At 53.0% G+C, this 23,035-nt stretch overlaps 9 non-coding genes across 9 annotated transcripts; all 9 read right to left on the bottom strand.

The window, feature by feature from the left end:
- Positions 1 to 1,119: 1,119 nt before the first annotated feature.
- Positions 1,120 to 1,213, bottom strand: LOC138844852 (small nucleolar RNA SNORD116). Its single transcript, XR_011381214.1, has one exon. It is a non-coding gene; the product is annotated as a small nucleolar RNA SNORD116 (small nucleolar RNA).
- A 2,560-nt stretch (positions 1,214 to 3,773) lies between these two features.
- Positions 3,774 to 3,867, bottom strand: LOC138844851 (small nucleolar RNA SNORD116). Its single transcript, XR_011381213.1, has one exon. It is a non-coding gene; the product is annotated as a small nucleolar RNA SNORD116 (small nucleolar RNA).
- A 3,062-nt stretch (positions 3,868 to 6,929) lies between these two features.
- Positions 6,930 to 7,023, bottom strand: LOC138844849 (small nucleolar RNA SNORD116). The gene has a single exon (XR_011381211.1). It is a non-coding gene; the product is annotated as a small nucleolar RNA SNORD116 (small nucleolar RNA).
- A 2,598-nt stretch (positions 7,024 to 9,621) lies between these two features.
- LOC127484014 (small nucleolar RNA SNORD116) lies at positions 9,622 to 9,715 on the bottom strand. Its single transcript, XR_007910797.1, has one exon. It is a non-coding gene; the product is annotated as a small nucleolar RNA SNORD116 (small nucleolar RNA).
- Positions 9,716 to 11,222: 1,507 nt separating this feature from the next.
- Positions 11,223 to 11,316, bottom strand: LOC127483995 (small nucleolar RNA SNORD116). Its single transcript, XR_007910778.1, has one exon. It is a non-coding gene; the product is annotated as a small nucleolar RNA SNORD116 (small nucleolar RNA).
- Positions 11,317 to 13,890: 2,574 nt separating this feature from the next.
- LOC127483996 (small nucleolar RNA SNORD116) lies at positions 13,891 to 13,984 on the bottom strand. Its single transcript, XR_007910779.1, has one exon. It is a non-coding gene; the product is annotated as a small nucleolar RNA SNORD116 (small nucleolar RNA).
- Positions 13,985 to 16,547: 2,563 nt separating this feature from the next.
- On the bottom strand, positions 16,548 to 16,641 carry LOC127483993 (small nucleolar RNA SNORD116). The gene has a single exon (XR_007910776.1). It is a non-coding gene; the product is annotated as a small nucleolar RNA SNORD116 (small nucleolar RNA).
- Positions 16,642 to 19,200: 2,559 nt separating this feature from the next.
- Positions 19,201 to 19,294, bottom strand: LOC127484015 (small nucleolar RNA SNORD116). The gene has a single exon (XR_007910798.2). It is a non-coding gene; the product is annotated as a small nucleolar RNA SNORD116 (small nucleolar RNA).
- Positions 19,295 to 21,766: 2,472 nt separating this feature from the next.
- On the bottom strand, positions 21,767 to 21,860 carry LOC127484016 (small nucleolar RNA SNORD116). Its single transcript, XR_007910799.1, has one exon. It is a non-coding gene; the product is annotated as a small nucleolar RNA SNORD116 (small nucleolar RNA).
- Between the last annotated feature and the right edge of the window lie 1,175 nt (positions 21,861 to 23,035).

Here is a 23,035-nt window from a genome sequence, read left to right as displayed (position 1 = left end):
AAAAAACAACCTCCATCCCCAGTAGACATTGAGGTTTCTCTGCTGGCCAAGACAATCTGGGCTCAGGCTCTGGGATTACAGGCACAGGAGCCAGGGGCATGAGTTATAGGGCCTGAAGTGTCCAGCAGCTGCTGTTGCAAGCTGAGGGAAGCTACCATGCCCGGGGTCTTAACTCTCCTGATTATATAGTGTCACATCTCTGGTCCTGCTTTGGAGGCCCAGGTAAAGAGAGAAGTCCATTTCAAATAGTAGAAGTACAGTACCGTGTCCTTCGTGGCACAGATCTGCAAACCTGCTTCATCCATGATCAAGGTACTACAGATTACGCTGCACTCACACCCTCAGCTAAAGGGATCCCGCAAGATTGCTCACCTGTTATCCCTCCCACAAAGGAACCTTCAAAACTGCAGCCTATGTGTGCCCAAGCTCCACTGCATGATCAAAATATGACATTACTGGGGATCACCCTGGGTGATTCATGGAGTACAAGCTGCTGCACCTCAAGAACTTATAGCAACCATGCTCTCCAGGGTGTCCTTGAGAAAACCCATCCCTCTGTCCTTGTCATTTTATTTGTACCAAGCCTAAGAGCTGCTCCACTCTCAGACTCTCTCAAGAGAAGGGAACACAACATTCTTGCCAGGTTGACTCCTACGACCAGGTCACACAGGCACTACCGCCAAGTGTCAATGCCACACTCAAGGGGATGTCTGATCTCTTCAGACCATTGCAGAACTCTGCTGCCACATCAGACCACCAGCTCCTAGACCTAAACCTAGACAGGGGACCGAGCTTCGTGGGTCCAATTGGCAAAGATGAGAAGACTTGATTCTGAGACCTACCCCACAGGGACCAGGGTCTTTGCCACATGCAGCAGACTCTCGTGGGAAATAAGTGGCCTGGGCACATCCGCACAATCAGACCCTGTACACCCTGCTACATCCTTCGCCACTGCTGCCCACGTGGGGAGCCGCCACGCAAACTCATAGCACCATTGCGCAAGGCACTCTGCTGCCCAGATTGGACAACTGAGGGATTGCCACACCCTGGGTTGTGGAGAGAACCGCTACCCTGGACGTGGGCCCTCACTGCCATAGTCCCTGCTAGAGGCAATGTGCTGGACCTAAGTCACGATGAGAACGACGGTTGTGAGTTCTCACTCATTTTGTTCAGCTTTTCCAAGGAATGTTTATGGGGGAGTCATCATTGATCCAAGCACATGCCAATGGGTGGGATCCTCAACACCAAAAGGCCTGGTGCTTCATCAGCGGCTCCGCCCAACCACCTCTGCAGCCCTCCAGAGTCCAGGTATACACCTCAGCACAGGAGAACAGAGGGTGCACTGCAGAGGTGTGGCCCAGGTGTGGCCAAAGTCTCCAGCAAGCATACAGGTATCTGCGGGGCTGTTAAGAGCTATGACCTTTGTCCCCAGGGTTGACCTTGGCCATGCTTACCTTTCTCAGAGATCCAGGAACTTGCTACTCAACAAGGGCAGTTTGAATTCTAGTGTCTTGTAGGGCCTCAAGTTCTCAGCAGAAGTACACTTCTTCCCACCCTGCACGGCCACGTCGACATCAGCGACCGGTCCTGTGACGTATACACAAAGCACAAGCACGCTTGAGGAAACCAGATCTCTGGCCTGTTCCGAGCTGCCACGCTAGGCTGCTGTGGTGTCAAGCACCAGAGCACATCCCATCAATCTTCATCCCTGAGGCTTCCTTCATTGAACCTGTCTGTCCATGATTGACAAGGCCTACACAAGCTTCTCCTGAATAGGCCCTAGTGGGTTCTCAGCTGGAGTTCTACATTCTGGGAAGATGCGTGAGATGCTATATGTGCATCTGTGTCCCAAGTGTGTGTTGGTCCTGCCACCAGTGACATTTGCCAGGACAGTTTTTGCATATACTGGCAGGCACTACTTAGCTGGGGGTCTGAGCCTTTAATACCGTGGATGCACACTGACATCTTGCCCAGAGTGACAAGTTCCATGGGCACCCCGAAAAACCCGCAGATACTTCCAGGGAAAGAAAGCAACGCTTGTGTGATGCATGCTGCCCCCCAGGACCTCAGACTCAGTCATGTCTTTGGTCACCTGGAACCTCTGCCAGTTGTGGGGTACCCTGCACAGTCCCAAGTCATGAGTAGGCTCAGGGAACTTCCTCAACAGCAGCCCAGGGGTTCTTTGTGTGGCCGGAAAGAGCAAGACACTCACTGCAAACACAGCCAACCTAGCACTTGCGCTCCTGCATCTCCCAATCTCATTTGTGTGCCAGTGGCCTCACAGGTCCAGGTGGCCAACAGGGGCTTTGCCCAGATGCACCCAGGGTGAGAATGGACCCCCAGTCACCTCTCCCTCATTGCCCTGACCCTGGCTAGACCTCTGAATGTCCTGAAGTCAGCTCAGGAGAACATGCAACCGGGCCACAAACCCACCGAAGATTCAACCTCACACCTGCCAACCAGGAGTACGGCTCTACCCTCAACCAGACAAGTGAGCACCAGCGGACCAGGGAAAACCAAAAGCTTTATGTCCCTGGCTCCATGACTCAATTGCCCATGACAGAGTAAGTTCAGGTGCAGAATAGTCTCAGAACCCCAGGGTACAGCAAGTTTCCAGAAAAACAACTTCCAACCCCATTAGACATCGAGGTTTCTCTACTGGCCAAGACAATCTGGGCTCAGGCTCCAGGATTGCAGGCACAGGAGCCAGGGGCATGAGTTATAGGCCCTGGAGTGTCCACCAGCTGCTGTGCAAGCTGAGGGAAGCCACCATGTCCAAGGTCCTAACTCTCCTGAGTTAACTGCACCACATCACTGGTTCTGCCTCTGATTCCAGGTAAAGGGGGTTTGTCCATTTCAAATAGGAGAAGCATAGTACCTTGGCCTCCGTGGCACAGTCCAGCAAACCTGCTTCATCCATGGTCAAGAGTACAACAGATTACGTGGCTCTCACACCCTCAGCAAAAGAATCCCAGCACATTATTTGCCTAGAATCCCACCAAGGCACCAACCAAATTGTACCAGTCGTGTGCCTAAACTCTACTGCATGATCAAACTGTGACATCACTGGGAATCACCCTGGGAGCTCCAAGGATTAACTTTTTGCCTGGCCACGACAACTCACAGCAACCATTCTCACCAGGGTGTCCTCAGAGACAACCCATCCCATTGTCCCTGTCATTTCCTTTGCACCCAGCCCAAGAGACACTCTACTCTGTGGAAGGCTCTCCCAAGAGAAGGGAACACAACATTCATACCAGGTTGACTCCTACCACCAGGTCACACAGGCACTACTGCCAAGTGTCAATGCCACACTCAAGGGGATGTCTGATCTCTTCAGAGCCCTCCGGCACTCTGCTGCCACATCAGACCACCAGCTGAGAGACCTAATGCTAGCCAGGTGACCAGGATTTGTGTCTCCTGTTGGCCAGGTAGAGGACCACCCGATTCTGAGACCCACTCCACAGACAACCAGGGCCTCGACCACACCCAGCAGACCCTCGAGTTGAATACATGGCCTGGGTTCATCCACACAATCCGAACCTGCACACCCTGTTGCATCCTTCAACGCTGCTGCCCACGTGGGGACCTGCCACACAAACTCACTTCACCAATGAACAAGGCAATCTTCTGCCCAGAGCAGACAACTGAGGGATCGTCCCCCTGGGGCTGCTCTAATGGACCTTTCACCATGAGCACTCCATGGGTTTGACAGAACCATTACCCTGGTAGTGGGCCATTACTGCCATGGTCCCTGCCAGAGGCAATGTGCTGGACCTAAGTCACGATGAGAACGACGGTTGTGAGTTCTCACTCATTTTGTTCAGCTTTTCCAAGGAATGTTTATGGGGGAGTCATCATTGATCCAAGCACATGCCAATGGGTGGGGTCCTCAACACCAAAGGCCTGGTGCTTCATCAGCTGCTCTGCCTGACCACCTTCCCAGGCCCACAGTGTCCAGGGACATGCCACAGTGCAAGTAGGACAGGCAGAACACTCCAGACGTGTTGCCCAGGTGCGGCCAAGGGATCCAGCTAGCATGCAAAAGCCTGCTGTCCTGTGAAGTGCTATGGTCTTTGTCCCCAGGGTTGGCCCTGGAAATGCTTACTGTGGGGAGCAACTGGGAGCAACTCGGACTAGACTAAGTTACTGGAATTAAGACTTATTCTCTGCATCTGCTCTCCCACAATATGGCGCTGGGAAGGGAGAAACAGCTTCTACACAGCTGCCCCCAATTCAACCAATAAACTGTAGGACCTGCTCCTGATTGGAGGAGAGCAGCGTACTTGGCGTGTGGGTAGCAGAGTTGGGATTGGTGGAAGAGGACTATAAAGGAGGAGAGAGACAACATGCATCAGGGAACATCTATCTGAAGGAACACCTGTGCAGCCCCCGAGAGAGCCGGCCAGCGGTGTGCCGCTCCCCCGCGGAAGTGGGGAAAGTGGCAGGGGGAACCGCCCTTCCACGGAGGTGGAAGGGTCGGTAGCCAACCCGGGAAGAACCAGCAGCAAACCCGGGGAGGGCCGAGCAGACAAAAGAACAGCGCAGGGTCCTGTGTCATTCCTCCACGAAGACGGGGAGCGACACTTACCATCCTTAGAGATCCAGGAGCTTCCCGCTTACCAAGGGCAGTTTGAATTCTATCGTCTTGTAGGGCCTCAAGTCCTCAGCAGAAGCACACTTCTTGCCACCCTGCACGGCCACGTTGACATCAGCAAGCAGTCCTGAGAAGTACACACAAACCCACAGGCACGCTTGAGAAAAACAGAGCCATGGCCTGCTCTGACCTGCAATGCTTAGGATGACCCTGGTCCCTGCGCCACAATGCATTCACTCAATCTTCATCTCTGAACCTTCCTTTCACACAAGCCAGTCTGTCCATGATGAACTCTGGTTATACAAGTTTCTCTTGAGTGTGCTATTGTGGGTTCTCAGCTTGAGTTCTGAATTCTGGGAAGTTGCGAGTTATGGTACATAAGTGTCCATGTCCCTAGTGTGTATTGGTCCTGCCATCGATGACCTTTGCCTGAACATTTTTGGCATCTACCTGCCGGCACTGCTTTGCTGGTGTCTGAGCCTTCAATATCATGATGGGCACCGACATCTGGCCAGAGTGACAAGGTCCACAGGAACTCCACAGACTTGTGGCAGATTCCAGGGAAAGAAAACACCACTTTGCAAGGCATACTACCTCATAGGACCTGAGACACAGTCAGGCCTTTGGTCGCCTAGAACCTCTGCCAGGTGTGGGGTACCCTGCACAGTCCTCAGTCATGAATATGATCAGGGGACATCCTCAATAGCTGCCTAGGGTTTTGTGTTGTGGCCGGAAACGTCAAGAGCACCGCTGAAACACAGCCAACTTCACAATTGCGCTCTTAAATCTCCCAATCTCATTTGTGTGTCAGTGGTCACGCAGGTCTGGGAGGCCAGCAGTGGCTTTGCCTAGATGCATCCAGGGTCAGACTTGACCCCCAGTGACCTCTCGCTAATTCCCTCTCCTTTATCACCCCATCCCTGACAAGCCCTCCAAATGTTCTGAAGTCAGCTCAGGGGAACATGCAACCGGCCCTCAAACCCACCGAAGATTCAACCTCACACCTGCCAACACAGAGGACTGTACTACCCATGACCAGAACTAGTGAGCACCTACCAGACCAGGGAAATCTGACAGGTTTATGTCCCTGGCCCCATTACCAAACCCCCAAAGAAAAGGTGTGTTAGGGAGCAGATTAGTCTCAGAACCCCAGGGTACAGCAAAAGCCCTGGAAAAACAACCTCTAACCTCAGCAGACATTGAGGTTTCTCTGCTCGCCAAGACTATCTGGGCTCAGGCTCTGGGATTACAGGCACAGGAGCCAGGGGCATGAGTTATAGGCCCTGAAGTGTCCAGCAGCTGCTGTTGCAAGCTGAGAGAAGCCACCACGCCCGGGGTCCTAACTCTCCAGATTATACACTGTCACATCACTGGTACTGTACTGGAGTCTCCGGCAAAGAGAGAAGTCCATTTCAAATAGAAGTAGAGTACCGTGTCCTTCGTGAAACAGAACTGCAAACCTGCTTCATCCATGATCAAGAGTACTACAGATTATGCTGCACTCACACTCTCAACAAAGGGTTCACATAAGATTGCTAGCCTATTATCCCTCCCACCAAGTAACCTTCAAAACTGCCCCAGACGTGTGTACAAGCTCTACTGTAGGGTGAAAATATGACATTACCGAGGATCACCATGGATGACCCAAGGAATACCATTCTGCCCCACCTACAGAACTCACAGGAACCATGCTCACCAGGGTGTCCTCGGAGACAACCCATCCCATTGTCCCTGTCATTTCCTTTGCACCCAGCCCAAGAGCCACTCTACTCTGTGGAAGACACTCCCAAGAGAAGGGAACACAACATTCATGCCAGGTTGACTCCTACCACCGGATCACACATGCACTACCGCCAAGTGTCAATGCCACACTCAAGGGGATGTCTGATCTCTTCAGAGCCCTGCGGCAGACTACTGCCACTTCAGAACACAAGCAGAGAAACCTAATGCTAGCCAGAGGACCGGGCTTCATGTCTCCTGTTGGCCAAGAAGAGGAGCACTCAGTACCAAGACCCACTACACAGGCAACCGGAGCCTCAGCTGCACCCAACAGACCCTTGAGGTATACACTTAGCATGGGCACATCCACACAATCAGATCCTGCACACCCTGCTGCATCCTTCGCCACTGCTGCCCACGTGGGGAACTGCCATGAAAACTCTCAGCATCACTGCACCAGGCACTCTGCTGCCCAGAGCTACCAACTGAGAGATCGCCTTGCTGGCACCGCTCAAATGGATCTTTCACCATGGGCACCCCCTGGGTTGTGGAGGGAACTGCTACCCTGGACATGGGCCCTCACTGCCATAGTCCCTGCCAGAGGCAATGTGCTGGACCTCAGTCACGATGAGAACGACGGTTGTGAGTTCTCACTCATTTTGTTCAGCTTTTCCAAGGAATGTTTATGGGGGAGTCATCATTGATCCAAGCACATGCCAAGGTGCGAGACCTTCAACATACAAAGCCTGGCGCTTCGTCAGCTGCTCAGTCCAACCACCTTCCCAGCCCTGCAGAGTCCAGGGATACCCCCCAATGCAAGGAGGACAGGCGGTCCACTGCAGAGGTGTGGCCCAACCGTGGCCAAATGCACAGTGAGCATACAGCTCTCTGTGGGCTGTGAGGTGCTAAGGGCTTTGTCTCCAGTGTTGGCCCTGGAAATGCTTACCGTCCTCAGAGATCCAGGAGCTTCCCGCTCACCAAGGGCAGTTTGAATTCTAGCATCATGTAGGGCCTCAAGTCCTCAGCAGAAACACACTTATCCCACCCTGCACGGCCACGTTGACATCAGCAAGTGGTCCTGAGAAGTACACACAAAACCACAGGGACACTTGATAAAACGAGAGCCCCGGCCGAGCCACGGTTAGGCTGCCCGTGGTGACCCGTGCCATCGTGCCCCCCCTCAATCTTCATCCCTGAAGCTTCCTTACACACAAGCCAGTCTGTCCATGATGGGACTATGGGCACACAAGTTTCTCCTGAGTAGGCCTTTGTGGGTTATCAGCTTGAGTTCTAAATTCTGGGAAGATGTGAGTGACAGTATATATGTGTCCGTGTCCCTAGTATGTGTTGGTCCTGCCGTCGGTGACCATTTTCTGGACAGGTTTGACATCTACCTGCCGGCACTGCTTTGCTGGGGGTCTGAGCCTTTAATACCGTGGATGGGCACTGACATTTGGCACAGAGTGAAAATTTCCACGCGCACCCCAAAACCCGTGGCAACTTCCAGGGAAAGAAAGGACCACTTTGTGAGGCACACTGCCTCATAGGACCTGAGACACAGTCTGGCCTTTGGTCGCCTAGAACCTCTGCCAGGTGTGGGGTGCTCTGAGAGTCACCAGGAGTGAGTATGATCACAGGAGCTCCTCCACAGCTGCTCCGGTTTCTGTGTTGCGGCAGCAAAGAGCAAGAAACTCACTGCAAACACAGCCAACCTAGAACTTCCGCTCCTGCATCTTCCAATCTCATTTGTGTGTCAGTGGTCTCCCAGGCCTGGGCAGCCAGCAGGGGCTTTGCCCCGATGCACCCAGGGTCAAACTTGACCCCCAGTGACCTCTCCCTAATTGCCTCTCCCTAATAGCCCCAACCCTGCCAAGTCCTCCGAATGTCCTGAAGTCAGCTCAGTGGAACAGGCTACCGGGCCACAAACCCATTGAAGATTCAACCTGACACCTGCCAACCCAGAGGACTTCAATACCCACATCTAGCACAAGGGAGTACCCACCAGAGCAGGGAAACCCACCAGGATTATGTCCCTGCCACATGACCCAATCCCCCAAGTCAGGGTGCAGTCAGGGAGCAGATTAGTCTCAGAACCTCAGGGTACAGCAAATGCCTCTAAAAATATCCTCCCATCCACAAGACATCGAGCTATCTCTGCTGGCCAAGACAATCTGGGCTCGGGCTCCAGGATTACAGGCACAGGAGCCAGGGGCATGAGTTACAGGGCCTGAGGAGTCCAGCAGCTGCTGCTGCAAGCTGAGGGAAGCCACCATGCCCAAGGTCCTAACTCTCCTGAGTTAACTGTGTCACTTCACTGTTCCTGCATTGGAAGCACAGGTAAAGGGAGATGTCCATTTCAAAAGGATCAGCACAGTACCCAAGCCTTTGTAGCAGAGTCCTGCAAACATTCTTCATTCAAGTTCAAGAGTACAAAAGATTTCGTGGCACTCACACCCTCAGCAAAGTGATCCTGGCACATTACTTGCCTGGAATCCTTCAAACCAAGGCACCAACCTAAATGCACCAGATGTGTGCCAAGCTCCACTGCAGGATCTATCTCTGACATCACCAAGGATAATCCTGAGTATTCCACAGAGAACCTGGTGCCACACATCAAGAAATCACAGCAAAAAAAAAAAAAAAAAAGGAAATCACAGCAACCATGCTCACCAGGGTGTCCTCAGAGACAACCCATCCCATTGTCCCTGTCATTTCCTTTGCACCCAGCCCAAGAGACACTCTACTCTGTGGAAGACTCTCCCAAGAGAAGGGAACACAACATTCATGCCAGGTTGACTCCTACCACCAGCTCACACAGGCACTACTGCCAAGTGTCAATGCCACACTCAAGGGGTTGTCCGATCTCTTCATAGCCCTCCAGCACTCTGCTGCCACATCAGACTACCAGCTGACAGACCTAATGCTAGCCAGGCAATCATACTTTGTGTCTGCTGTTGGCCAGGAAGAGGAGCACTCCGTTCAGAGAACCACTGCACAGACAACCAGGGCCTTGGCCACACCCAGCAGACCCCTGAGGTGAATACTTGGCTCCGCCTGCATCCACACAATTGGATCCTGCACACCCTGCTGCATCCTCACCACTGCTGCCCAGGATGGGAGCCGCCACGCAAACTCCCAGCCCCACTGCACCAGGCAATCTTCTGCTTTGAGCAGACAGCTGAGGGATCGTCCCCCTGGGGCTGCTCGAATGGACCATTCACCATGGGCACCCCTGGGGTTGTAGAGAGAACCGCTATCTGGACGTGGGCCCTCACTGCCATAGTCCCTGCCAGAGGCAATGTGCTGGACCTCAGTCATGATGAGAACGACGGTTGTGAGTTCTCACTCATTTTGTTCAGCTTTTCCAAGGAATCTTTATGGGGCAGTCATCATCGATCCAAGCACATGCCAAGGTGTAGGGCCCTCAACACTGAAGGCCTGGTGCTTCGTCAGCTGCTCAGTCTAACCATCTTTTCACCGCACAGAATCCAGGGATGTGCCCCAGTGCAGGGAGGAAGGCAACCACTGCAGAGGTGTGGCCGTGGCACGACCAAAGGATCCAACGAGCATTCAGGTGTCTGTGGGGCTGTCAAGTGATATGGCTTTTTGCCTAGTGCTGGCCTGGGCCATGCTTACCATCCTCAGAGATCCAGGAGCTTCCCGCTCACCAAAGGCCGTTTGAATTCTAGCGTCCTCTAGGTTCTCAAGTCCTCAGCAGAAGCATATTCTTCCCACCCTGCACGGCCACGTCGTATCAGCGACCAGTCCTGAGATGTACACACAAACCACAGGCACGCTTGAGAAAACCAGAGCCCTGGCTGGCTCCGAGCTGCCACGCTAGTCTGTTGTGGTGTCACGCACCATAGCACATCCCCTTAATCTATCCCTGAGCTTCCTTTCACTCGAGCCAATCTGCATGATAGGACTATGCATACACAAGTTTCTCGTGAGTAGGCTCTTGTGAATTCTAAGCTTGAGTTTGGAATTCAGGGAAGATGTGAGTCACGGTATATGTGCATTTGTGTCACAAGTGCGTGTTGGTCCTGCCACTAGTGATCTTTAACAGGACAGTTTTTGCATCTACCAGCAGGCACTGTTTGCTCGGGGTCTCAGCCTTCAATACCATGGGTAGGCACTGACATCTGGACCACACTGACATGGACCACAGGCACCCCAAAAACCTGTGGCAACTTCCAGGGAAGAAAGGACCGCTTGTGTGATGCATGCTGTCCCCCAGGACCTGAGATAGAGTCATGCATTTCCACGGCTAGAAACTCTGCCAGGTGTGGGGTGCCCTGCACAGTCCCCAGTCATGAGTACGAACACTACACCTCCTCAACAACTGCCCATGGGTTCTCTGTTGTGGCCAGAAAGGGCTGGAGACCCACTGCAAACACAGCCAACCGAGAACTTCCGCTCCTGCATCTCCCAATCTCATTTGTGTGTTGTGGTCTCGCAGGTCTAGGGGGCTAGCAGTGGCTTTGCCCAGAAGCAACCAGGGTCAGACTTGACCCCCAGTGACCTCTACGTAATTGCCTCTCCCTATTCACCACGACCCTGGCAAGCCCTCCGAATGTCCTGAAGTCAGCACAGGGGAACATACAACCGGCACTCAAACCCACTGAGATAAACCTCACACCTGCTAAACCAAAGGTCTGCGCATTCCAGTATCGGCACAAATGAGCAGCGACTGGACCAGGGAAAACCACCAGGATTATGTTGCTGCCACATGACCCAATACCCCAAGACAGGGTGCGTTCAGGCAACAGATTAGTCACAGAACCCCAGGGTACAGCGAATGCCTCGAAAAACATCCTCCCACCCACAAAAACCCCATGGGTTTGGCAGAACCGCTACCCTGGATGTGGGCTATTACTGCCATAGTCCCTGCCAGAGGCAATGTGCTGGACCTCAGTCACGATGAGAACGACGGTTGTGAGTTCTCACTCATTTTGTTCAGCTTTTCCAAGGAATGTTTATGGGGGAGTCATCATCGATCCAAGCACATGCCAATGGGTGGGGTCCTCAACACTAAAGGCCTGGTGCTTCGTCAGCTGATCCACCAACCACCTCTGCAGCCCCGCAGAGTCCAGGGACACACCGCAGCACAAGGAGGACAGGTGGTCCAATGCAGAGGTGTGGCCCAGGCATGGCCTAAGGCTCCAGCAAGCATTCAGGTGTCTGTGGGGCTGTCAAGTGCTATGCCTTTGTCCCCAGGGTTGACCTTGGCCATGCTTACCGTCCTCAGAGATCCAGGAACTTCCCGCTCACCAAGAGCAGTTTGAATTCTAGCATCTTGTAGGGCCTCAAGTCCTCAGCAGAAGCACACTTCTTGCCACCCTGCACGGCCACGTTGACATCAGCAAGCAGTCCTGAGAAGTACACACAAACCACAGGCACGCTTGAGAAAACCAGAGCCCTGGCCTGCTCCGAGCTGCCGTACTAGGCTGATGTGGTGTCCTTAACCACAGCGTGCCCCTCAATTTTCATCCCTGAATCTTCCTTTCACTCAATATGTCTGCCCATGATGGGACTATGGTTATACAAGTTTCTCCTAAGTGGGCCTTGTGGGTTCTCAGCTTGCATTCTGAATTCTGGGATGATCTGAATGACAGTTTATATGCATCTGTATCCAAGGATGTGTCGGCCCTGCCAGGGGCCGACTGACCTTTGCCAGGACAGTTCTGGCATCCATGTACTGGTACTGCTTTGTTGGGTGTCTGAGTCTCTAACACCATGGGTGGACAACCACCTCAGGGCCAGAGTGACAAGGTCCACAGGCACTCTGCAAACCCATGTCAACTTCCAGGGAAAGAAAAAAACCACTTGTGCGATGCATGCTGCCCCCAGGATGTAAGACTCACAAAGGCCTTTGGGTCCTGGATCCTCTGCCAGTGTGGGGTGTTCTGAGAGTCCCCAGTCATGAGTATAATCACGACACCTCCTCAACAGCTCACAGAGTTTCTGTGTTGCAGCTGGAAAGGGCAAGAGACCCACTGCAAACACAGCCAACCTGGCACTTGCGCTCCTGCATCTCCCAATCTCATTTGTGTGTCAGTGGTCTCGCAGGTCTGCGCAGCCAGCAGGGGCCTTGCCCAGATGCACCCAGGGTCAGACATGACCCCCAGTGACCTCTCCCTAATTTCCTCTCCCTAATTGCCCTGACCCTTGCAAGCCCTCTGAATGTCCTGAAGTCAGCTCTGGGGAACATACAACCAGCCCTCAAACCCACTGAAGACTCAACCTCATACTAGCCAAACCAGAGGACTGTGCTACCCACGAGCAGCACAAATGAGCACTGACTGCACCAGGGAAAACCGAAAGGTTTATGATCCTGGCTCCATGACCCAATTGCCCAAGACAAGGTGTGTTCAGGCAGCTGATTATTCTCAGAATCTCAGGGAATAGCAAGTTTCCAAAAAAACAACCTCCATCCCCAGTAGACATTGAGGTTTCTCTGCTGGCCAAGACAATCTGGGCTCAGGCTCTGGGATTACAGGCACAGGAGCTAGGGGCATGAGTTATAGGGCCTGAAGTGTCCAGCAGCTGCTGTTGCAAGCTGAGGGAAGCTACCATACCCGAGGTCCTAACTCTCCTGATTATATAGTGTCACATCTCTGGTCCTGCTTTGGAGGCCCAGGTAAAGAGAGAAGTCCATTTCAAATAGTAGAAGTACAGTACCGTGTCCTTCGTGGCACAGATCTGCAAACCTGCTTCATCCATGATCAAGGTACTACAGATTACGCTGCACTCACACCCTCAGCTAAAGGGATCCCGCAAGATTGCTCACCTGTTATCCCTCCCACAAAGGAACCTTCAAAACTGCAGCCTATGTGTGCCCAAGCTCCACTGCATGATCAAAATATGACATTACTGGGGATCACCCTGGGTGATTCATGGAACACATGCTGCTGCACCTCAAGAACTTATAGCAACCATGCTCTCCAGGGTGTCCTTGAGCAAAACAATCCCTCTGTCCCTGTCATTTCCTTTGCACCCAGCCTAACAGCTGCTCCACTCTCAGACTCTCTCAAGAGAAAGGAACACAACTTTCATGCCAGGTTGACTCCTACCATCAGGTCACACAGGCACTACCGCCAAGTGTCAATGCCACACTCAAGGGGATGTCTGATCTCTTCAGACCATTGCAGAACTCTGCTGCCACATCAGACCACCAGCTCATAGACCTAAAGCTAGACAGGGGACCGGGCTTTGTGGGTCCAATTGGCCAACACGAGAAAACTTGATTCTGAGGCCTACCCCACAGGGACCAGGGACTTTGCCACACACAGCAGACCTTCGTGGGAAATAAGTGGCCTGGGCACATCCACACAATCAGACCCTGTACACCCTGCTACATCCTTCGCCACTGCTGCCCACGTGGGGAGCCGCCACGCAAACTCATAGCACCATTGCACAAGGCACTCTGCTGCCCAGAGCTACCAACTGAGAGATCGCCTTGCTGGCGCCGCTCAAATGGATCTTTCACCATGGGCACCCCCTGGATTGTGGAGGGAACTGCTACCCTGGACGTGGGCCCTCACTGCCATAGTCCCTGACAGAGGCAACGTGCTGGACCTCAGTCACGATGAGAACGACGGTTGTGAGTTCTCACTCATTTTGTTCAGCTTTTCCAAGGAATGTTTATGGGGGAGTCATCATCGATCCAAGCACATGCCAATGGGTGGGGCCCTCAACACCAAAGGCCTGGTGCTTCATCAGCTGCTCTGCCCAACCACCTCTGCAGCCCTCCAGAGTCCAGGGATACACCCCAGCCCAGGAGGACAGATGGTCCACTGCAGAGGTGTGGCCGAAGTGTGGCCAAAGTCTCCAGGGAGCATACAGGTGTCTGCGGGGCTGTTAAGAGCTATGACCTTTGTCCCCAGGGTTGACCTTGGCCATGCTTACCGTCCTCAGAGATCCAGGAACTTCCTACTCAACAAGGGCAGTTTGAATTCTAGTGTCTTGTAGGGCCTCAAGTTCTCAGCAGAAGCACATTTCTTCCCACCTGCACGGCCACACTGACATCAGCAAGCGGTCCTGAGAAGTACACACAAAACCACAGGGACACTTGAGAAAATGAGATCCCTGGCCGAGCCAGGGTTAGGCTGCCCGTGGTGACCCGTGCCATCGCACCCCCCCTCAGTTTCATTCCTGAAGCTTCCTTACACACAAGCCAGTCTGTCCATGATGGGACTATGGGCACACAAGTTTCTCCTGAGTAGGCCTTTGTGGGTTATCAGCTTGAGTTCTAAATTCTGGGAAGATGTGAGTGATGGTATATATGTGTCTGTGTCCCTAGTATGTTTTGGTCATGCCATCGGTGACCATTTTCTGGACAGGTTTGACATCTACCTGCTGGCACTGCTTTGCTGGGGGTCTGAGCCTTTAATACCGTGGATGGGCACTGACATTTGGCACAGAGTGAAAATTTCCACGCGCACCCCAAAACCCGTGGCAACTTCCAGGGAAAGAAAGGACCACTTTGTGAGGCACACTGCCTCATAGGACCTGAGACACAGTCTGGCCTTTGGTCGCCTAGAACCTCTGCCAGGTGTGGGGTGCTCTGAGAGTCACCAGGAGTGAGTATGATCACAGGAGCTCCTCCACAGCTGCTCTGGTTTCTGTGTTGCGGCAGCAAAGAGCAAGAAACTCACTGCAAACACAGCCAACCTAGAACTTCCGCTCCTGCATCTTCCAATCTCATTTGTGTGTCAGTGGTCTCCCAGGCCTGGGCAGCCAGCAGGGGCTTTGCCCCGATGCACCCAGGGTCAAACTTGACCCCCAGTGACCTCTCCCTAATTGCCTCTCCCTAATAGCCCCAACCCTGCCAAGTCCTCCGAATGTCCTGAAGTCAGCTCAGCGGAACAGGCTACCGGGCCACAAACCCATTGAAGATTCAACCTGACACCTGCCAACCCAGAGGACTTCAATACCCACATCTAGCACAAGGGAGTACCCACCAGAGCAGGGAAACCCACCAGGATTATGTCCCTGCCACATGACCCAATCCCCCAAGTCAGGGTGCAGTCAGGCAGCAGATTAGTCTCAGAACCTCAGGGTACAGCAAATGCCTCTAAAAACATCCTCCCATCTACAAGACATCGAGCTATCTCTGCTGGCCAAGACAATCTGGGCTCGGGCTTCAGGATTACAGGCACAGGAGCCAGGGGCATGAGTTACAGGGCCTGAGGAGTCCAGCAGCTGCTGCTGCAAGCTGAGGGAAGCCACCATGCCCAAGGTCCTAACTCTCCTGAGTTAACTGTGTCACTTCACTGTTCCTGCATTGGAAGCACAGGTAAAGAGAGATGTCCATTTCAAAAGGATCAGCACAGTACCTGAGCCTTTGTAGCAGAGTCCTGCAAACATTCTTCATTCAAGCTCAAGAGTACAAAAGATTTCGTGGCACTCAAACCCTCAGCAAAGGGATCCCGGCTCATTACTTGCCTGGAATCCCTCAATGAAGGCACCAACCTAAATGCACCAGATGTGTGCCAAGCTCCACTGCAGGATCTATCTCTGACATCACCAAGGATAATCCTGAGTATTCCACAGAGAATCTGGTGCCACACATCGAGAACGCACAGCAACCATGCTCACCAGGGTGTCCTCAGAGACAACCCATCCCATTGTCCCTGTCATTTCCTTTGCACCCAGCCCAAGAGACACTCTACTCTGCCGAAGACTCTCCCAAGAGAAGCAGAACAACTTTCATGCCAGGTTGACTCCTACCACCAGGTCACACAGGCACTACCGCCAAGTGTCAATGCCACACTCAAGGGGATGTCTGATCTCTTCAGACCATTGCAGAACTCTGCTGCCACATCAGACCACCAGCTCATAGACCTAAAGCTAGACCGGGGACCAGGCTTCGTGGGTCCAATTGGCCAAGATGAGAAGACTTGATTCTGAGATCTACCCCACAGGGACCAGGGTCTTTGCCACACACAGCAGACCTTCGTGGGATATAAGTGGCCTGGGCACATCCACACAATCAGACCCTGTACACCCTGCTACATCCTTCACCACTGCTGCCCACATGGATAGCTGCCAAGCAAACTCACAGCACCATTGCACAAGGCACTCTGCTGCCCATATGGACAACTGAGTGATTGCTTTCCTGAGCCACACGAATGGACCTTTCATCTTAGGCACACCCTGGGTTGTGGAGAGAACTGCTACCCTAATCGTGGGCCCTCACTGCCATAGTCCCTGCCAGAGGCAACGTGCTGGACCTCAGTCACGATGAGAATGACGGTTGTGAGTTCTCACTCATTTTGTTCAGCTTTTCCAAGGAATGTTTATGGGGGAGTCATCATCGATCCAAGCACATGCCAATGGGTGGGGCCCTCAACACCAAAGGCCTGGTGCTTCATCAGCTGCTCCGCCCAACCACCTCTGCAGCCCTCCAGAGTCCAGGGATACACCCCAGCGCAGGAGGACAGACGGTCCACTGCAGAGGTGTGGCCCAGGCGTGGCCAAAGTCTCCAGCAAGCATACAGGTGTCTGTGGGGCTGTCAAGTGCTATGCCTTTGTCCCCAGTGCTGGTCTTGGCCATGCTTACCGTCCTCAGAGATCCAGGAACTTCCTTCTCACCAAGGGCAGTTTGAATTCTAGTGTCTTGTAGGGCCTCAAGTTCTCAGCAGAAGCACACTTCTTCCCGCCCTGCATGGCCACATCAACGTCAGCGAGCCGTCCTGTGACGTATACACAAACCACAAGCACACTTGAGGAAACCTGATCCCTGGCCTGTTCCAAGCTGCCACGCTAGGCTGCTGTGGTGTCAAGCACCACAGCGCGTCCCATCAATCTTCATCCCTGAGGCTTCCTGTCATTGAACCTGTCTGTCCATGATTGACAAGGCCTACACAAGCTTCTCCTGAATAGGCCCTAGTGGGTTCTCAGCTGGAGTTCTACATTCTGGGAAGATGCGTGAGATGCTATATGTGCATCTGTGTCCCAAGTGTGTGTTGGTCCTGCCACCGGTGACATTTGCCAGGACAGTTTTTGCATATACTGGCAGGCACTACTTAGCTGGGGGTCTGAGCCTTTAATACCGTGGATGCACACTGACATCTTGCCCAGAGTGACAAGTTCCATGGGCACCCCGAAAAACCCGCAGATACTTCCAGGGAAGAAAGCAACGCTTGTGTGATGCATGCTGCCCCCCAGGACCTCAGACTCAGTCATGTCTTTGGTCACCTGGAACCTCTGCCAGGTGTGGGGTACCCTGCACAGTCCCAAGTCGTGAGTAGGCTCAGGGAACTTCCTCAACAGCAGCCCAGGGGTTCTTTGTGTGGCCGGAAAGAGCAAGACACTCACTGCAAACACAGCCAACCTAGCACTTGCGCTCCTGCATCTCCCAATCTCATTTGTGTGCCAGTGGCCTCACAGGTCCAGGTGGCCAACAGGGGCTTTGCCCAGATGCACCCAGGGTGAGAATGGACCCCCAGTCACCACTCCCTCATTGCCCTGACCCTGGCTAGACCTCTGAATGTCCTGAAGTCAGCTCAGGAGAACATGCAACCGGGCCACAAACCCACCGAAGATTCAACCTCACACCTGCCAACCAGGAGTACGGCTCTACTCTCAACCAGACAAGTGAGCACCAGCGGACCAGGGAAAACCAAAAGCTTTATGTCCCTGGCTCCATGACTCAATTGCCCATGACAGAGTAAGTTCAGGTGCAGAATAGTCTCAGAACCCCAGGGTACAGCAAGTTTCCGGAAAAACAACTTCCAACCCCATTAGACATCGAGGTTTCTCTACTGGCCAAGACAATCTTGGCTCAGGCTCCAGGATTGCAGGCACAGGAGCCAGGGGCATGAGTTATAGGCCCTGAAGTGTTAGCAGCTGCTGTTGCAAGCTGAGAGAAGCCACCATGTCCAAGGTCCTAACTCTCCTGAAATGACTGCGTCACATCACTGGTCTTGTCTCTGCAGTCCAGGTAAAAGGGGTTTGTGCATTTCAATTAAGAGAAGCATTGTACCCGGGCCTTCTAGCACAGACCTGCAAACCCGCTTCATCCATGGGCAAGAGTACAACAGATTACGTGGCACTCACACCCTCAGCAAAGTGATCCCGGCACATTACTTGCCTAGAATCCCACCAAGGCACCAACCAAATTGTACCAGTCGTGTGCCTAAACTCTACTGCATGATCAAACTGTGACATCACTGGGAATCACTCTGGGAGCTCCAAGGATTAACCTTCTTCCCGGCCACGAGAACTCACAGCAATCATGCTCACCAGGGTGTCCTCAGAGACAACCCATCCCATTGTCCCTGTCATTTCCTTTGCACCCAGCCCAAGAGCCACTCTACTCTGTGGAAGGCTCTTCCAAGAGAAGCAGAACAACATTCATGCCAGGTTGACTCCTACCACCAGGTCACACAGGCACTAACACCAAGTGTCAATGCCACACTCAAGGGGATGTCTGATCTCTTCAGAGCCCACAGGCACTGTGCTACCACATCAATCCACCAGCTGAGAGACCTAATGCTAGCCAGGTGACCAGGCTTTGTGTGTCTGTTGGCAAAGAAGAGGAGCACACAGTTCCAGGAACCACTGCATAAAAAACAAGGACCTAAGCCACACTTATCAGACCTTAGAGGTTTTAACCTGGCTCCACATCCATCCACACAATCAGACCGTGCACACCCAGTTGCATACTTCACCACTGCTGCCCATGTTGGGAACCGCCACGCAAACTCCCAGCACCACTGCACCAGGCACTCTGCTGCCCAGAGCGGCTGAATGAGAGATCACCTTGCTGGCGCCGCTCAAATGGATCTTTCACCATGGGCACCCCCTGGGTTCTGGAGAGAACTGCTACCCTAATCGTGGGCCCTCACTGCCATAGTCCCTGCCAGAGGCAATGTGCTGGACCTCAGTCACGATGAGAACGACGGTTGTGAGTTCTCACTCATTTTGTTCAGCTTTTCCAAGGAATGTTTATGGGGGAGTCATCATTGATCCAAGCACATGCCAATGGGTGGGGCCTGCAACACCAAAGGCCTAGTACTTCATCAGCTGCTCCGCCCAACCACCTCTGCAGCCCTTCAGAGTCCAGGGATACCCCCCAATGCAAGGAGGACAGGCAGAACACTACAGAGGTGTGGCACAGGTGCAGCCAAGGCCTCCATCGAGCATACAAAAGCCTGCTGGCCTGTGAAGTACTATGGGCTTTGTCCCCAGGATTGGCCCTGGAAATGCTTACCATCTTCAGAGATCCAGGAGCTTCCCGCTCACCAAGGGCAGTTTGAATTCTATTGTCTTGTAGGGCCTTAAGTCCTCAGCTGAAGCACAATTCTTCCCACCTGCACGGCCACGCTGACATCAGCAAGCAGTCCTGAGAAGTACACACAAACCACAGGCACGCTTGAGGAAAACAGATCCATGGCCTGCTCTGACCTGCAATGCTTAGGATGACCCTGGTCTTGCGCCACAGCACATCCCCTCAGTCTTCATCTCTGAACCTTCCTTTCACACAAGCCAGTCTGTCCATGATGAACTCTGGTTATACAAGTTTCTCTTGAGTGTGCTGCTGTGGGTTCTCAGCTTGAGTTCTGAATTCTGGGAAGTTGCGAGTTATGGTACATAAGTGTCCATGTCCCTAGTGTGTATTGGTCCTGCCATTGATGACCTTTGCCTGAACATTTTTGGCATCTACCTGCCGGCACTGCTTTGCTGGTGTCTGAGCCTTCAATATCATGATGGGCACCGACATCTGGCCAGAGTGACAAGGTCTACAGGAACCCCACAAACTCGTGAGGGCATCCAGGGAAAGAAAGAACCGCTGTGCAAGGCATACTACCTCATAGGACCTGAGACACAGTCAGGCCTTTGGTCGCCTAGAACCTCTGCCAGGTGTGGGGTACCCTGTACAGTCCTCAGTCATGAATATGATCAGGGGACATCCTCAATAGCTGCCCAAGCTTTCTGTGTTCTGGCCGGAAACAACAAGAGCACCACTGCAAACACAGCCAACCTCGCACTTGTGCTCTTAAATCTCCCAATCTCATTTGTGTGTCAGTGGTCACGCAGGTCTGGGAGGCCAGCAGTGGCTTTGCCTAGATGCACCCAGGGTCAGACTTGACCCCCAGTGACCTCTCGCTAATTGCCTGTCCTTTATCGCCCCATCCCTGACAAGCCCTCCAAATGTCTGAAATCAGCTCAGGGGAACATGCAACCGGCCCTCAAACCCACCGAAGATTCAACCTCACACCTGCCAACACAGAGGACTGTACTACCCATGACCAGAACTAGTGAGCACCTACCAGACCAGGGAAATCTGACAGGTTTATGTCCCTGGCCCCATTACCAAACCCCCAAAGAAAAGGTGTGTTAGGGAGCAGATTAGTCTCAGAACCCCAGGGTACAGCAAAAGCCCTGGAAAAACAACCTCTAACCTCAGCAGACATTGAGGTTTCTCTGCTCGCCAAGACTATCTGGGCTCAGGCTCTGGGATTACAGGCACAGGAGCCAGGGATATGAGTTATAGGCCCTGAAGTGTCCAGCAGCTGCTGTTGCAAGCTGAGAGAAGCCACCACGCCCGGGGTCCAAACTCTCCAGATTATACACTGTCACATCACTGGTACTGTATTGGAGTCTCCGGCAAAGAGAGAAGTCCATTTCAAATAGAAGTAGAGTACCGTGTCCTTTGAGAAACAGAACTGCTTCATCCATGATCAAGAGTACTACAGATTATGCTGCACTGACACCCTTAGCAAAGGGATCACATAAGATTGCTAGCCTATTATCCCTCCCACCAAGTAACCTTCAAATGCACCAGACGTGTGCAGAAGCTCTACGGTATGGTCAAAATATGACATTACTGCGGTTCATTCTGCGAACTCCAAAGAATACCCTTCTGCCCTGCTTTGAGAACTCACAGCAACCATGCTCACCAGGGTTTCCTCGGAGACAACCCATCCCATTGTCCCTGTCAATTCCTTTGAACCAAGCCCAAGAACTACCCCACTCTGTGGAAGACACTCCCAAGAGAAGGGAACACACAATCATGCCAGGTTGACTCCTACCACCAGGTCACACAGGCACTACCGCCAAGTGTCAATGCCACACTCAAGGGGATGTCTGATCTCTTCAGAGCCCTGCGGCAGACTACTACCACTTCAGAACACAAGCAGAGAGACCTAATGCACCCAACAGACCCTTGAGGTAAACAGTTGGCCTGGGCACATCCACACAATCAGACCTTGCACACCCTGCTGCATCCTTCACCACTGCTGCCCACATGGGTAACCGCCATGCAAACTCCCAGCACCACTGCACCAGGCACTCTGCTGCCCAGAGCTACCAACTGAGAGATCGCCTTGCTGGCGCCGCTCAAATGGATCTTTCACCATGGGCACCCCCTGGGTTGTGGAGGGAACTGCTACCCTGGACGTGGACCCTCACTGCCATAGTCCCTGCCAGAGGCAACGTGCTGGAGTTCAGTCACGATGAGAACGACGGTTGTGAGTTCTCACTCATTTTGTTCAGCTTTTCCAAGGAATGTTTATGGGGGAGTCATCATTGATCCAAGCACATGCCAAGGTGCGAGACCTTCAACATACAAAGCCTGGCGCTTCGTCAGCTGCTCAGTCCAACCACCTTCCCAGCCCTGCAGAATCCAGGGATACCCCCCAATGCAAGGAGGACAGGTGGTCCATTGCAGAGGTGTGGCCCAACCGTGGTCAAATGCACAGTGAGCATACAGCTCTCTGTGGGCTGTGAGGTGCTAAGGGCTTTGTCTCCAGGGTTGGCCCTGGAAATGCTTACCATCCTAGGAGATCCGGGAGCTTCCTGCTCACCAAGGGCAGTTTGAATTCTATTGTCTTGTAGGGCCTTAAGTCCTCAGCAGAAGCACACTTCTTCCCACCCTTCACAGCCAAATTGACAACAGCAAATGGTCCTGAGAAGTACACACAAAACCACGGGGACACTTGAGAAAATGAGAGCCCGGGCCAAGCCACGGTTAGGCTGCCTGTGGTGACCCCTGCCACCGCGCCCCCTCAGTTTCATTCCTGAAGCTTCCTTACACACAAGCCAGTCTGTCCATGATGGGACTATGGGCACATAAGTTTCTCCTGAGTAGGCCTTTGTGGGTTATCAGCTTGAGTTCTAAATTCTGGGAAGATGTGAGTGATGGTATATATGTGTCTGTGTCCCTAGCATGTTTTGGTCATGCCATCGGTGACCATTTTCTGGACAGGTTTGACATCTACCTGCCGGCACTGCTTTGCTGGGGGTCTGAGCCTTTAATACCGTGGATGGGCACTGACATTTGGCACAGAGTGAAAATTTCCACGCGCACCCCAAAACCCGTGGCAACTTCCAGGGAAAGAAAGGACCACTTTGTGAGGCACACTGCCTCATAGGACCTGAGACACAGTCTGGCCTTTGGTCGCCTAGAACCTCTGCCAGGTGTGGGGTGCTCTGAGAGTCACCAAGTGAGTATGATCACAGGAGCTCCTCCACAGCTGCTCCGGTTTCTGTGTTGCGGCAGCAAAGAGCAAGAGACTCACTGCAAACACAGCCAACCTAGAACTTCCGCTCCTGCATCTTCCAATCTCATTTGTGTGTCAGTGGTCTCCCAGGCCTGGGCAGCCAGCAGGGGCTTTGCCCCGATGCACCCAGGGTCAAACTTGACCCCCAGTGACCTCTCCCTAATTGCCTCTCCCTAATAGCTCCAACTCTGCCAAGTCCTCCGAATGT

Source organism: Oryctolagus cuniculus, chromosome 12 (genome assembly GCF_964237555.1).
Source record: "Oryctolagus cuniculus chromosome 12, mOryCun1.1, whole genome shotgun sequence".
In the NCBI taxonomy this organism is placed as follows: Eukaryota; Metazoa; Chordata; class Mammalia; order Lagomorpha; family Leporidae; genus Oryctolagus; species Oryctolagus cuniculus.
The sequence above is the reverse complement of the archived record's forward strand: the minus strand, read 5'-3'. Positions and strand labels throughout refer to the sequence as shown.